Source organism: Myotis daubentonii, chromosome 16 (genome assembly GCF_963259705.1).
Source record: "Myotis daubentonii chromosome 16, mMyoDau2.1, whole genome shotgun sequence".
Classification (NCBI taxonomy): Eukaryota; Metazoa; Chordata; class Mammalia; order Chiroptera; family Vespertilionidae; genus Myotis; species Myotis daubentonii.
In genome coordinates, this window is record NC_081855.1 from 19,359,709 (window position 1) to 19,376,137 (window position 16,429).

Consider the following 16,429-nt stretch of genomic DNA (forward strand, 5'->3'; position numbering starts at 1 on the left):
AGGGTCTGTGTCTGACCTGTCATAGGTGAACAAGGGAGAGCATCTGCAGGTTTTATTGCATCGCATGGGAAAAGGTGGGTCTCTGCAGTAAGTTCTTCGTTTTCCCCAAAGGGGCTGGGGTTGGGGTTGGGTTGTTAACCACTCTGCTTCCCAGAGCACAGGGCTCAGGTACATGTCAGCAGCATCATGCCAACATTTCTGTGCACAGGAGGCTAAAGGGGAACGACCTGGTTGGAAGGGGTGGAGACCAGGATATCGCCTTGAAGCTGCAATTCCTTAGAAAGGACATCGTTTTTACTTAGATTGTATATTAATAAAGATCTGTAAAAATAGCAGTTTTCTAAGGATGCTCTTATTTACATTTTACGTAAGATTACCAAAGCATGACTTTTCCACATCAAAAGTTGTTACTACCATCAACACATACTATTCTGGAAATAACTGACATGTATGTTAATAGTGGAACCAGGCATGTGGAGAGTGGGGGTGCAGTTAAGGCCTCCACAGCTGCCCTTTGGTGCCATCACATGTCACTTCATGGTTGAGAGTTACTGCTGGGTGTGATGGCACGTTGCAGTGCAAGGTTTCCCCGATCTTGGTCCATGGAGTATGTGTTTTAAAACCACCTGCCGTGTTGGCTGAAAATGCAGGTTCTTGGCCCCCATGGACTGCTGAGCCAGAATCTGGGCATGGGGTGGATTGGTGCGGCCTGTGCGTTTAACCAGCTCCCTTGTCCTGGCTCGAGTTGGGGCAGAGGTGGTTTCCCTGTGGAAGGGACGATGAAAGTGACACCAGAAGAAGGAGTTAGGGAAAAGCATGGGAGATGGAGCTCTCCAGAGACAGGGGAACAGAATATGCAAGGGCCCTGAGGCAGGAAGGAGCCTGGGACACTGCAGTTCAGACAGAAGTCCTTGTGGCTGGAGAGCTGCTGGTGAGAAAGAGTGCACAGGATTTGGCTGCAGGGAGATTCCTGGCCGGGCCAAGCATGGCCTTGAAGGCCCTCCTAGCACTTTGGTTTTGTCCTAAGACACATGGGAAGTCATCAGAGTTCAGTTGGTGGAGAGGGAGGTGAGGAGACCTTGGCTCATTGTACTAAACAGTCTAAAACACTGGTTCTCAACCTTCCTAATGCCGCGACCCTTTAATACAATTCCTCATGTTGTGGTGACCCCCAATTTCATTGTTACAAATTGAACATAATTAAAGCATAGTGATTAATCACAAAAACAATATGTAATTATATATGTTTTCCGATGGTCTTAGGCGACCCCTGTGAAAGGGTTGTTCAACCCCCAAAGGGGTCGCGACCCACAGGTTGAGAACCGCTGTTCTAAAACTAAACTCATAATCTCAAACCAAATATGGTCAGGCTGGCCCTCAGCCTGATCCCCCCCTGTGTCCACCAGTTCAGTGAGTGTCATCACCATTCACCTAATCGGGAAGCCTGGCTGTCACCTGGTCTCTATGTCTTGTCCCCAACATTGCTTGAGTCCATCCACTTCTCTCCATCACCCTCCCCTGCCATTGCCCGAGACTGGGCAGCACTTTCCCTTGCCCGGACGATATCAGCAATCTAGACTTCCTGCGTCCTGCCTCACCCGCTCCAGCCCATCCTCCCACCGAATAGGGAAACTTTCCCCAAATGCTGATTGCCTCCTGCCCTCAGAAACTGTTCTTAACACAACGTGCCTCATGAACGGGTTCGCCGGATGGGGCTCAGCCCCCTGGTCTCACCTCTCACTACTGCCCACTCTTACCAGGTTTGGCAGGTTCTCACCTCCAGGCCTCTCCACTTAGCCTGGAACTTGCTCTTGACGTTCTTCTGGCTGTTTCCACCACATCCTTCTTGTCCCAGGTCAACGTCACCATCTCAGGAAGCACTCCTCGTCCTTCCCAGGCTGTGTGAGGAGCTCCAGCAGCTCTTTCCTGCCCACTGTGTTCAGTGGTGCTTATCACGTCGTATTGCAAATATCCACTCTCAGTCTCCTCATGAGACCCTGGCCCTCCTCAGTGGCAGGGTCTGGGTCTTTCTTCGTGTGTCCCCAGCACCCAGGGGAGCAAGTGGCACAGGAAGTGCAGGGTGAGACATTGTTACATGAGCCAGGGTCAGTTTCTCCACTCCCCCAGTGTTCCCTGGCATGGAGAGCAGATGGGGGTGCATCAATGTGGCGGCTCCATCCGGATGGCTGTTACTTTTTGGAAATTCCCCTCCCAGCACCTCACCTCCCATCCCACCTCCCAGCCTCTTCCTCATCTAGCCTTTGGCTTCAATGCTTGCAAGACCATCTAGGATAATTAAGAGAGAGAGGTTTTATGTTGTTTATGGGGCTTTGATCAGAGATTTTAATTAACCTACCTTGCTTTAAGCCTTTTAAAGTTCATTCCCCAGGGCTGACCATTTGAAAATGGAATTAATGCTCTGAGCAGAGTGGGGGAAGGGCAATGCGCGACAAGGAGGGTCTAGTGATGGTCTCATTAACTCTTTCCAAGAAGGATAGATTTCTGCTCAACATAAAGGATTTGTCTCAATCTGAGCTGTTCACCGATGAAGGAGGTGCTTGGAGTGGTGGTGAGAACCCTGTCGCTGGAGGCATGCTCACAGATCTTAGCTCCTAGGAGGGACCTCAGAGCCATGAGTCAGTCATGGCATCACTGATCAGACTAGGTCACCTTCAGGGACTTGCCAGCTTGGCACTCAACCTCTCCCTCCCCAAGCCATGCAGTGCAGGACCTCAGCTTGCCTCACAGAGACACACACCTGTGGTTTGAGGCCATCCTGCAATCCTGATAAGAAAGCATAGATCAAAAGCTGCAAAACCCTGGAGCCCAAACCCTGCAAAACCACCCTTGCAACCCACCAGCCTCCACGGAGCTGCAGCAGAGCGAATGTTCACTTGTACAGATACCAGCTCAGGTGTCCTAACATGACCAGTGGACACCTGTGCAGACTGCTTTGGGGAGCTACCCACTGATTGTCTGCCGGAGACCAATTCCAGCATGACGGCAGGCTGCATCTGTGAATGGCTGAGGGCATTTCCCCAAACCTGAAAAGGGATGATTGCTTGGCTGCCAGGCAGCTAAAGAGCATCTTAATTTACATGTTATTGCCTCCTACTGGTCAAACACCTGAACAGCCATAGGCTAATTCCCCCATTCTGACAATGCTTGTGTATACCCTTTGAAGTGTATATCTCTGCCTCGCCTCAGGACAAGTTGTGTTAATAAAAAGCATGGGGTCCTGGGACTAGGAGACCTTAAACATTAAGACCTAAGACCTTAGATCAGCGGTTCTCAACCTGTGGGTCGCGACCCCTTTGGGGGTCAAACGACCCTTTCACAGGGGTCACCTAAGACCATTGGAAAACACATGTATAATTACATATTGTTTTTGTGATTAATCACTATGCTTTAATTATGTTCAATTTGTAACAATGAAAATACATCCTGCATATCAGATATTTACATTATGATTCATAACAGTAACAAAATTACAATTATGAAGTAGCAACGAAAATAATTTTATGGTTGGGGGTCACCACAACATGAGGAACTGTATTAAAGGGTAGCGGCATTCGGAAGGTTGAGAACCAATGCTTTAGATCTTAGAATTTAGTTTCCTTTAAACTAGGCTCCTCTGACCCCCAAATGCCTTTCAAAATTATGCTTCGTCTCTGGACTCCTAGTTAATCTACGCACAGCCTTCTCCAGATTTCTGAACCCTTCTTAATGCTGGAACAAGAACCCCAGCAATTGTCCCTCTAGAGGCAGTTGTCCTGCAGGTGGGATCCTCGGCAGGTATACACAAGGCACCCCTCAAAACAACCCTCCTGGAGCATGGGCCCTGCTGTTCTCAGGTACCAGCTTCTCATCATAGGCCCATCTGAGACACTTGAGTTTTAGGTGTGTGCATATATGAACTTGACTTTAACGTACTCGTATATTTAACACATGAAACAGTGGCATTTCTTTCCCCCTCCAGAAACCCCTTACCAGAGGGCAGAAAGCCAGATTACAATCATCTGCTCATGAGCCTTGGAGGGGTGACCTCAGCTATCCATTTAGGTGGCCTCAACTTTGAAGGGAACCCCTGTATATCACAACTATGTTCAAATGCCTTCAATTATTCAGAGAGAAAAAAAGAGCAATCCTTTTTTTCTTTTCTCTTTTTCTCTTTGAGAGCAACCTTTCTTTAGGAAGCCATTTCTGGGAGAGATGTGTGCTGGGTATAAAATGCCAAGTCAGACAAGGAGACCCTTCCAGGCCTGCATGTGAGGAGAGCAGGATGGTTGGGGTGTGGTTTATAGTCCTCCCGCTCCTGCACTGGAAAGGCCTGTGACACAGGGCAGGGTCATTGAGGCGAGGAGGGCTGACAGCCATCAGAGATGTGTGAGGAAGGTGCTCAAACACCTCTTTCCATATTCAGAAACTGGCTGCAAAGACAGAGCTTTCCCCACGCCTTTGAGAAACTCAGATGAAGAAAATGCATGGGCTCTTGTTTACAAGGGTAACATACACCTAGAGTTTGATCAAGCAATAAAGAAAAGGGGTTCGCTGTAGGCACCTGGAACTCAGTCCAGTGGGGACACTGAGAAATGGCAATGTTCCACTTAGAGACAGGAGCTGGGGGTTCATCCACTCCCACCCAACTCCCATGGGTTGCGGGCTGGCTCCGAGTGCTAGCTTCTTCACACCCCTGGGTTGGGTCATGCCGGGTGGCCCTGGGCACGTTCTCTGGGGCAGAGGGGCCCTTAGGTGGAGAAGCAGAGAGACCCAGGCCCTTCTAGAAGGAGTGAGCAGGAACTGTCCGCCTCAGCTGCAGATGCAACCTCAGAGTGAGCCAAGATCCCACTCCCCAGTCAGCCACTGGGAGGACTTGGAGGTTCTTCTAAGTGCAAGAGGAGTCAGGGAAGCTTTTAAGCAGAGGAGGGAAATGAGCTTAATCGGTTCTGTGCAGGAGAGGAGGGAACCCCTGGAGAAGGTGAGGGAGGATGGAGTCCAGGGCATTGGCCTCTGCGAGGAGCCGGACACGACTTCATGGAGACAGGAGTGAGGGCCCTGCTGTGGGCACCTGGCCGGTTTGGCACGAGGAAATGGAGAAAGTTCTGTGGATGGTTTTCTTTTATTCCTCTGAGAAGAATGAGGTGCCCTTGTGGGCCAGAATGAGGGTGGAGGAGGTGAAAGGGGAGAAAATGTAGAGAGCGACTTTCTGCAGGGCTCCCCGCCTCCTTCCCTCTCCTGTTTGGATTTTGTCGGAAGCATGACTTTAAAGTGCAACCAATCAGTTCATTTAGAGTGGTTTTCTCTGGCAATGTTTAGCTGCCCTGATGCTGGTGGATAGAAGGGAGATAAGTGGGTTCAGCCAGGTTGGGGTTTTGGCAGGAGAGCACAGCCCAGGGAGGGGGTCAAGGTGCTGGGGTCCCCACAAGGGAGACATGACCTACAGGAGTCAGGGTGGTGGTGGGGACCCTAGGCAGCACGGTGTCTCTGTTACAAGGTGAACGTGGCTTTGATGACGGCCCTTTCCTTTTTTTGGGTTAACAACCCACAACTGAAAATTCATTTATGTCCACACCATCCTCTTCCACCTCCCTCCCTCTCCTCATTAGAAGAGCAGTGAACACCACGTGGACGGCCCAGAATACCTTTCCGAATGCAGGAGCCTATTTTTAACATCAAAATGTTTTCTGAACTTCCAGGTGAGTTGTTTAATATCCGCTGATTCAGAGGATACCTAATAAGAAGCAATACTTTGGGGACACTTATTTATATAATTGCATATTTCATGGGTGTTATGTTAATATGTTCTCACTTTTATAAGATTGGAACAGTACAGAGGAAACCACAGTCAATTAAAATTTCCAGACCCCAGTTAAGGCTGGTTGCTTATTAACGAGGATCAAGTGCAGGTGGCAAAGGGAGAGAGCCGTTCCAAATGGCCTGGGACTTACCTCCGAGCAGGACGCAGGCCTCTTTCTCATCTCAGGCCGCCGAGCTGGGGACAGGGTGCTGTTGGACGTGGTCATTAAAGCAAGCCTATTGCTCTCGGTGGTGGGTTAAATCTGCTCCTGAGCGGAGCGGGGCACGTGGCATGGGTAATTCGGAGCCACCATCAGACATGACTCATTAATCACAAATATCAAGTCATCTCTCTGAGAAGTAGAGGATAACAAATCGATCGGGGCTATTAATTGGATGTTCTGAGCAACAGGGCTCATCCTGACAAGGAGCCCATTCACCCCAGGGGTGTCGGCTCTGAGGCTCACGGCCCCGCCCTTCCTGAAACCTCTCAGAAAGCCACTCCAGCATGCCTTCCAGATGCTGAACACTCAGTTTGCTTCAGTCTCGGTTTGGGCAAAACATTTCTTTCACACATGAAAGGCCCCCTCCTTCGCTCATTACTCATCCCCCTTCCCTGCAGATAACCTGTGTCAGCACCTTCATGTCCATTCTTCTAATGACTTCCTTGTCCTTTCTGTGTGTGTGTGTGTGCGTGTGTGTGTGTAAACATAGATGGTATCACACTATATAAAATAGTTTTCAATTTGATTTTACTTGATGATGGGGAGGAGCCTGCAACCGAGGTACATGCCCTTGATTGGAATCGAACCCGGAACCTTCAGTCCACAGGCTGACGCTCTATCCACTGAGCCAAACCCGCTAGGGCAGTAATGCACCTTTCAATGTGGGTTGACGCTGCCTGATGGCTTTCAAATGACCTCTCAAGTTCACACTGCTTCCAGCAGGTATCTGAAAGTACCTGTTCCCCCTTGTTCTTGCTAATATTTTTTACCATCAATCTTTTTATTTTTGGCACTATAATGAGTGTGAAATCACATCTCATTATTGTTTTAATTCCCATTTCCCTGGTAGTGGAAGCTGTGCTTTTTCTCCTACAATTATTGGCATTTGTATTTTTCTTCTGTGAATTGCCTGTTCATATAATTTGTCCAATTTTTATTGTGTTGTGTGTCTTTTTTATTGATTTGTATAAGATCTTGATGTATACTGGCTATTAATTCTTTGTGTGCTAAATGTGTTCATATAATGTCTCCTAATTTGCAGCTTGTAATTTAACTTTGTAATTGTGTCATTTTTCAACAAAGTGTTTTAAAATTTTATGAGATTAAATGTGTTAATCTTTTATTATGTGGCTTCTGAGTTTTGAGCTTTGTTTTAGAAAAGTCTTTTCAACACCAAATTATAACAATTACTTTATAGTTTTATTCCAACCCTTTTATAGTTTCTTTTTTTTTTTACATTTAGCTTTTTAATCTAACTGGAATTTATTTTTTGTATGGTACAAGTTATCCATCTAACTTAAATTTTTTCAAATAGATATACAGTTTTCTTTAAACTATTTCTTGAATAGTTCCTTCTGTCTTAGGGATTCAAAATGCTGTCTTTATAGCAAATAATATTTTATCACTCATAATAAATGCATGTATTAAATTATTTCAAGTAGAACACTTTGAACAGTTCCTACTTTCTATGTTATCGTTTTCATTATAGAGAAAATTGCCCTATATACACAAAACCATTTCACTCCTGTAATTTATTTGTTCATCTGTCTGTCTCAGTCAGTTTGTGAGCTAGAGCAGAATACCATAGACTGGATAGCTTAAAAATAGAAATTCACTTCTCACAGCTCTGGAGCTGGGAAGTCTGAGATCAGGGTGCCAGCATGGTTGGCTTCTAGTGCAAACCCTCTTTGTGGTTCACAGATGGCTGTCTTCTTCTGTGTCCTCACAAGGAGGAGGGCAGAGAGAGAGGAAGCAAGTTTTTCTTATAAGGGCACTAATCCCATTGTGAGGGTTTCACCCTCATGACCTAATTACCTCCCAAACACTCCATCTCCAAGTACCATCACACTGGGAATTAAGGTTGCAACATATGAATAGGGGTGGGGGTGGGGGAAGCACATTTTAGACTATAGCACTATTCCTACACCTACAACACATCATTTAAATAAATATGGCTTTAATATCTTTTCTCACCTTTTTGTACAAATCTCCCCTTATTTTAGTTTTCAGAATCTTCCTAGATCTATTTATACATACATGATTTCACTTCTATTCTTCTGTTGGTTGGAAGTTATACACTGCTCTACTAATCTATACTAGTAAAAGGGTAATATGCAAATTGGCCAGGACGCCCTCACTGTAACAACTGAACAGCAGGGGAAGGAAGGCCTATTGTGCGAATCTTCGTGCAACGGGCCACTGGTAAAATTAATAAGCCTCAGGGGTGTAATGTACAGCATGATGACTGTAATCAACACTACTGTATTGTATATTTGAAAGTTGTTAAGAAAGTAGGTCTTAAAAACTATCATCACAAAATAAAAATGTAACTGTGTGGTGATGTATGTTAACTACTAGTAGACTTATTGTGGTGATCATTTCATAATATATACATACTAGAGGCCCGTTGCACAAAGAGATTTGTGCAATAGGCCTTCCCTTCCCCTGGCTGCTGGCACCAGTTTTCCTCCGGCACCTGGGACCCAGGCCTTCACTCCTACCAGAGTCTCCAGTCTTTGCTGCTCCAGCTGGAGCCTCCAGTCTTCACTGCTCCCAGCCAGAGCCTTCAGTCTTTGCTCCGCCGCTTTGCACCAATGTATGCAAATTAACCACCATCTTTGTTGGGTTAATTTGCATACTCTCCTGATTGGCTGGTGAGCGTAGTGGAGGGATGGTCAATTTACATGTTTGTCTATTATTAGGTAAGACTAGAGGACTGGTGCACAGATTCAAGCACTGATGGGGTCCATCTGCCTGGCCTGTGGGGATCGGGCTGAAACCGGCTCTCTGACATCCCCCTGAGGGGTCCTGGATTGTGAGAGGCACAGGCCAGGCTGAGGGACCCCACTGGTGCACAACTAAGGCTGGGGAAGGACCATGGGAGGGCTCCAGAGTGTGTCAGGCCCATCTCTCCCAGTCCCCAGCATCAAGCTAACCTACTTATCAGAGCATCTGCCCCCGGTGGTCAGTGCACGTCTTAGCGACTGGTCAAACAGTCAAACAAATGGTCAGACACGGCATATTAGGCTTTTATTATGTAGGATATTGCATCATTACTTTGCGTACCTGAAACTAACATAATGTTTATGTCAATTATTTATCTCAAAAAAAGAATGTTAAATTTGATCAAATGCTTTTTCACCCTCAATTGAAATAATTTTATGTCTTTATTCATTTATTTAATTAATGTGGTGACTTACAATGACAGATTTCCTAATATTAAATTGTTCCTCCAATTCTGGGGAAAATTTTTTCTTGATGATAATGTAATCTTCTTATAATACATTGATGTATTTGATATGCTAATGTATTCTTTAAACATTTGCATTTAAATACTTAAATGAGAATGGCTTACAGAATTTTGGGAGGATTATATTTATTCAGTTTGGGTATCATGGTTATGCTAAACCTCATGGAGCAAACTGGGGTGATTTCTGTATACTCTGGTATATTTGGTATTATTAGGTATTTTTTGTTTGTTTGAGTTTTTGGTGTAACTGCCTCCAAAATCCACCTGGGGGAATACCTTCTGGGGAGGTGATTGTTGACTATTATTTCAATCTCTTCCACAAGTAGTTCCTTCAGAATTTCTATCTCTGCTTGAGTACATTTAGGTGATTTTCCTAGAAAATTATTTATTTTATCTAGATTTTAAAATTTATTGACTAAAGTGATTAGTGTTCTCTTATAGTTTTAAAAGCCTTTCCCAGATCTGTAACTAGTTTCGCATTTAGAATACTATTTATTTTACCTTTTCTCTTATTTCTTCATTGCAACTGAAGATTTGTACATTTTATTGGTATTTTAATGACAGTTTTGATTTTACTGATTAAGTCTACAATGTTCAGTTTTGCCTTTGCTTTCATATAGTATGCTATTATTTATTATGTCCAGAAAGAAGATTTTTTAGTGTATTGTTTTGAAATTTTTATTTTGATGGTCAACATTTAAATTCAAGCCATTTAATGAATTTTAAAGAGATACTTTATTCCTATTTGAAAGCTTGTTTGGAGTACCACTGAACTCTTGAGTTTGTAGAGTTTGACTCCTGCCTTTCGTAGTGTTGGTTTTCATATCTACTTGGTGTTTCACCTGGCCTGCCCGCAATGCTTATGAAGGAGGGAGGGATTGGCTGCGAGCGTGTTTTCCTGGGTGTATAGGTTCCCAATCTCCTGGTGCTGGGATCATCCAGGGCCTCACCGTATACTGTGGACACAGCTTTAGGATCTTGGCTTCCTCTCTGTCTGTCTTGGGAGGCGGGTGGGCTGACCAGCCTGGCTGCCCTGAGTGCTGCTCTCCAGATAAGCCCTCTCTGAGTGACCAGGGTTCCAACCTTCTCCTGTCGAACACCTTTAAGTTAGAAGTTCTCTGGAACAGCTTCTTCCTTTAAAATGGTCTTTTTCTTCAGCAGTTTTCCCTGATTTAGATTCTTGTCAGATCAAATCCTATTTATTTTCTTTTAAATTTCCTCACCATTTCTGAAATACTAGTATCGCTTTCTATTGTTTTCCTAGGGCTACTATAGATTTTTTTTAAAAAATGTTTAAATTCATTTTGTAGAGCTGTATATAGCTATCTTCACTAGTATGGATGCCATTGTACTTTTAAATAAATTCATCTTTTATTGACCTCAAGCATCCATAAACATTTGAAAAATAGTTGTATCTCTATATAAAAGAGTTATTTGAGACATATCTTATTTACCACATATATGAGTTTTTCTATGCACAGAGAATATTTAGTACCTCTGTGAATTCAAGGCTTGGCAATGGTCTGTGGTCCACAGGTTGAGAGCAATGCGCCAGACAGATAGGACAAATGGTGCGGCCACAGATTGGAATGCTAAAATAGGTAAATATGGGAATGAATATAATCCATTTGCCACTGTAATGTTCTCTTCTGAGATTTATCAATTTAAAAATTAACTTTTGGATATTAATGTCCATGATATAAATTTCTGTATGGGTGGCAGTAGAAGTGATGGCGCAATATCATTTAAAACAAGGAGAAACACGTTTGCTGAATTTGGGGTTGGTTGTTTTCAGCCTGTTTGTGTAACGAAGGTTAAATACGATGCCTCTGTTGAGTTCTACAAAATCATCTCCAGGTCTGATTTGCTGGGAAGACTCACAGGACTCAGCAAATAGGGATACTCACAGCTGCAGTTTATTACAGCAAAAGTACACAAAGGAAAGTCAGCAAAGGAGAAGTCACGTGGGCAAAGCCTGGAGGAAACCGGGCTCAGGCTTCCAAAAGTCATCTCCCAGGGGGATCACACAGGAGGCCTGTAATTCCTCCCGCAACAGCTTGTGGCAACACGTGGGGAATGTCTGCAGGGACGTTCATCAGGGATTCAGTGCCCACGGTTTTTGTTGGAAGAGCCCTCGGCGGAGCAAGTACCGACGTTCAAGGAAAGAAAGCAGGCGCTCATCATAAGCCATATTGTTTGTGCAAACGACTTAGGCACAGGGAGTCCCTCTCGTCTTTTAGGGAAAGTTTAAACCAGTGCAAGGAGCTGTTTACCGTTCAAATCACCAGGCGCCAGCTGAGGGCCCACTTTGCAGGCCTTTCCAAAGACAGCAGTCTCAGCCCTACTATGCGATCTCTTTTCTGCACAATTCCTAACTTTCGCTTTCTAATAGAAGTGATGAAACCAATAATACATTACTAAATCTGAAAGATTTTTTCTCTCCCCTTCTTTTTCCTGCTCACCAGGAGGGGTCATTTAGTAGCATATGGGGTTCCTGGGATGTATTTTTGACAAACATTTATTAAGCGTCTACAATGTGCCAGGCACTCTGCTAAATGCTGGGGCTGCAGAGACCACGAGACTCACAAATCCAAGACCAGAGCCCTTTGCTGAGATGCACCATGGCCAGCCCTGCTGTCCGGCCCTGAGGGAGTTATTCCAGGGAGAACTGGATTTTCCGTGGAGCCTTTTATTGACCTTGGCGATCTGAGGCTCAGAGCCATGTGATCGCAGGAAGGACACACGGTTCTGCTCGGGTGAGATTCCTCTGCCAGGAGCAGCAGGCTTATTTCCCCTGACAATTTTCCATGTTTCATTTGGTTTTATTTCACTGTCTGGGAAAGATTTCCCCCTGATGTCTTTTGTTTATTTTATTTTATTATTATTTTTTTTTTTGCTGAGGTGCCGGTGGAAATGCTAAGTGGCATGAAAGGAATGTGCACAGGAGCTCTGAGGAAGCCGAGGTCCTGGAGGAGCCCCTTTGTGCTGGTTTGTCTCCAACACCATCACGGGAGGCCGCACAGGCTGCTCCGAGGTGACACGCCTCCTCTTCGCCAGTGAACTGGAGTCTGGCAGCCGGCCGTGACCATCAAGAAACAAATATAGCCCTGGTCGGCGGGCCCGGTGGGTTGAGCTTCGTCCTGTGCACCCAGGGCTCACCAGTTCGATCCCCAGTCAGTGCATGTGGGAGGCAGCTGATTGATGTTTCTCTCTCACACTGATATCTCTCTCTCACTCCCTTCCTCTCTCTCTCTCAAATAAATAACAACATATGAAAAAGAAACAGATCTGTGAGCTGTCCTGGGTCCTGGGCTCCTTATGAAGGGAACGGACTTCGGAGGGCCCTGGGTGGAGGAGAGGTCACTGATGGCTGCAAAGGGGCTTTCAGTGGGGGATGCTGATGCAGCCCAGCAACTGACGTCATGAAAGAAGGTCCAGTTGCAACTAAAGAGCAAAAGGAAGTCACTGGAGACAGGACAAGGAAAGTTCAACCAAGAGGAAGCACAGCGCTGGGTGAGAAGGCGGAAAACAGGAAGCGCTTGCAGAACTCAGTCTGTGTCCTGCTCCGGGACATTCTGTATTAAGAGTAGGGGAGCCTCTTTGGTGATCCTGGGTCAGGGGGAGGACTCAGCACCCCTTGCTGCCCGTTCCTAAGACAGGCTGGTGGGTTTCTTTCCAAGTGCACGGTTCTGTTGTGTCTGCTTAACGCTATTGGTGGGAAAAATCCAGGCCTGGCCATCTGGGGACAATGCAGGGCACATGCGCCCAACATCAAAAGGCAGACGGCCCGTTCAGAGACTCTCGCTGTGGTTTTTATACATTATAGGTTTCACTTGGGCATTTTGGTTTTTTTCTGAATTGCTTCAGCCCCATTATTGGGAAATGATACCCTAACGGATTTAAAAATATATATTTTTATTGATTTCAGAAAGGGGGAGAGAGAGAGAGAGAGAGAGAGAGAGAGAGAGAGAGAGAGAGAGAGAGAGAAACATCAATGATGAGAGAGAATCATTGATCAGCTGCCTCCTGCACGTCTCCCACTGGGGATCGAGGCCGCAACCTGGGCATGTGCCCTGACAGGAATCAAACCCTGACTTCCTGGTTCATAGGTCGACACTCAACCACTGAGCCACGCCTGTCTGGCTGCCCTAAGGGATTTTTTATGAACTTTTGGTTTGAGGAAGTCTTGGGTGAAAGAGGCAGCCTGGGGGGTTGGGGGATGGAGGAGCGGAGGCCGCTAGGTGTTGCTGCTGGCTTCTCTTGTGGGTGGGACTACCTCCAACTTGTCAGGATCTTGGAGGACGAAAAGTTACTTTTCCATATTCTAAGAGTGATCCAAAAGTTACCAGCAATAAAATCAGAGTTCTATCACTAGAAGGTTTCTTAGAGAAGTTCCATCCAAACTAGGAACTTCTCCATCATCCCCAAGAGGTGGCCAATGAACCTCTGCTTATACAGCCAGAGTGACAGAGAGCTCACTGCCACCTAAAACAGCTCGTTCTGTTTCTGGACATCTCCATGACTATTACATTCTTCCATCTACAGAGATGAGATTGGTTTCCTTCGAGGGCTGCCAGTTTGATCCCACAGAGTTTATAGAATGTGTCATCCATTCATCTGCATCTTCCCATCTGGAGGTTAAATGGCCCCAGAGCCAACAACTGCTCATTTAAACACACGCCTTTCAATTTACTCCCCATCGTGGAGGGTCCTTCTTGAACTCTATTCTTCAGTCACGACCCGATTCACACACAATGAGCAGCTGGGAGCTTCTCCTGGATTCTGAAATGCCTTTGGAAAGACTGTTCGCTCACAGGTACATGCCAGGGGGGGAGAGGGCGTGTTTCGGCCCCTCGGGTTCTGTGTAGGAGCATTTGGATCAGGTAAGCCGCTGAGAAAGGTTTGGGCTGGCTCTGAACCTCTGGGTGAGGACGAAGGCCCCATGGACTATCATCTCTTTCCAGGGCCCTTCTTAGGGAATGTCAGAGCAAACTGAGCCCCAGAGATAATCTGCTCCAACCTTTTATTCCCTTTCACCCATGGGGACAACCAATGTCGTCTAGTGGAAGGAAACGTGGGAGCCCAGCTCTCATGGCTCTCAAGTTCAGGGAGACTGCATTTTATCTGAAAGACAAATGCTGACCATCCCGATGTGTCTTTGGCCCCTGTGGTCATCAGAGTGCTTTGTCCCTGGAAATTACCCGTTCTTCCCATTGTCTGCGGTTTCCCGGCTGATCCTGTGTCTGTATCCTGAGCTCATGGGGCACTGCCTCCAGGCTTGAGCGCCTTCCCACCCCCACCTCCAGAACGCAACACCTTCCTAACTCATGACCCCCAGCACTTATCTCCACGAAGACACCATGAAAAGAAAATCTGTTAATATTCAAGCAAGTTAGCTAAACAAGCACATCTTTCAGGGTGACTATTTATTGCTATTTATGATGACAGATTATCTTTCTGATTTCTCCCAGCACCTGTGTCCAGAGGAAATTAGATACAGCACTTCCCTTAGGCAGGGCCAGGAGAGGATGTTTCTATAAATACTTAACAACTTGCCAAGGGAGATTACAAATATTGGCGCGTCCTTCACAATGTCATGTTGGTTATTGAGGCTGTTGTAAGGAATCAGGACGGTTTATTTTCTTCCTGATCTAAGAGAGTGCTACATTTTCTGAGGTCAGAGGCGGTGCTTCTAAAGACAGGAGCTCCAGGACCAGACCCAAGGCCAGGATCCCTGTGTCCCCCAGCGCTTGTCTTTCCATGGGGGCTGTTAAGAGTGTGGGCTTGGCACTGGCTGGTTTGGTTCAGTGGTTAGAACATTGGCCCGAAGACTGGAGGGTTTGATTCAGGGTCAAGGACATGCACCTTGGTTGACGGTTCCATCCCTGGCCCGAGTTGAGGTGCATGCGGGAGGCAACCAATTGATGTGTCTCTCTCACATCTCTCCTCTCTCTCTTCCTCTCTCTTTCTCCTCCCTCCCTCCCTTCCACTCTCTCTAAAAATCAATGGAAAAAGTATCCTTAGGTGAGGATTAAAAAAAAAGTGTGGGCTTTGGGACCAGCAGTCTGGCTCCACTGGCTCTACTACTTCCTGGCTCAGGACCATGGACCAATCCCTTAGCCTCCCAGCTCCTCAGTTTTCTCTTCTGAACGATGACAATATTATGACTCATCTCAACGTGTTGTAAAGATTTAATGAGCTGACCTGTGAAAACCCCCTCACATGTGGTGAATGATCTGAAAATACAGATTTTGTTCTCTCCTCTTCCCAGTCCCCTGAGAAGACCTCACTCACCCGCAGATATGGACTTTGTCTTCCATGTCACTTAGGAGACATTTGACATTAACAAGCACAATAAATACAGTTAATGAAAATGAACGTATCTCCATCTCTTACAACGTGTCAAGAATTGTTCTGAGGGCTTCACATGGATTCAGCCATTTAATCCTCATAGCAATTTTATAAGGGAGACATTAGTAGCATCCCTCTTTCACAAAGGGGGAAACTGAGGCAGAATAATAGGCTCCAGGCCACACAGGTGGAAGGAATGGAGCTGAGATGTGGCCTTGGGCAATGAATGTCCGGTCATGTGATCTTCAAAGGAGGGCTGGCTCTCTCTCCTTTCTGGTAAATTCTCTCCGCAGTATCTTTAAGAATTTTCTCTTTGGTCTGAGTTTTACCATCAAGGATTTATGTGTAGAATTGTTTATTTATCCTGCTTAACACTTGGTACAATTTTCAGATCTGGGGCCTCTTGGTTTAAGTTCTGTGAAATTTTCCACGGTTATCTCTTCAAGGCCTACTTCTCTGTTATCTCTGTATCCTCCTGGAACTCCTATCAGACCTATATTCAAGCTTTTGGAGTCTCCTTTCATGCCTCTCAACTTCCCTTTCATATTTTTAAATCTCTTATCTCCTCTTGGCTATGTTCTGTTTGATCTTTGTGGTCTCACTTCTTTGCTCTTCGGCTACGTTCAGCATTCTGGTCTGCCTCTCAATTGAGTTTTAAAATTTCATTAACTCTCTACTTCATTTCTAAGATCTCTAATTGGTTCCTTCTCATTGCCACTTCCTTTTCACTTCATCGTTTTAGTTCTTGTGTCACGGTCGCAGCTCCCTTCTTGACCCCTTTCCGTCTGTTACCATGCTTGTTACAGCC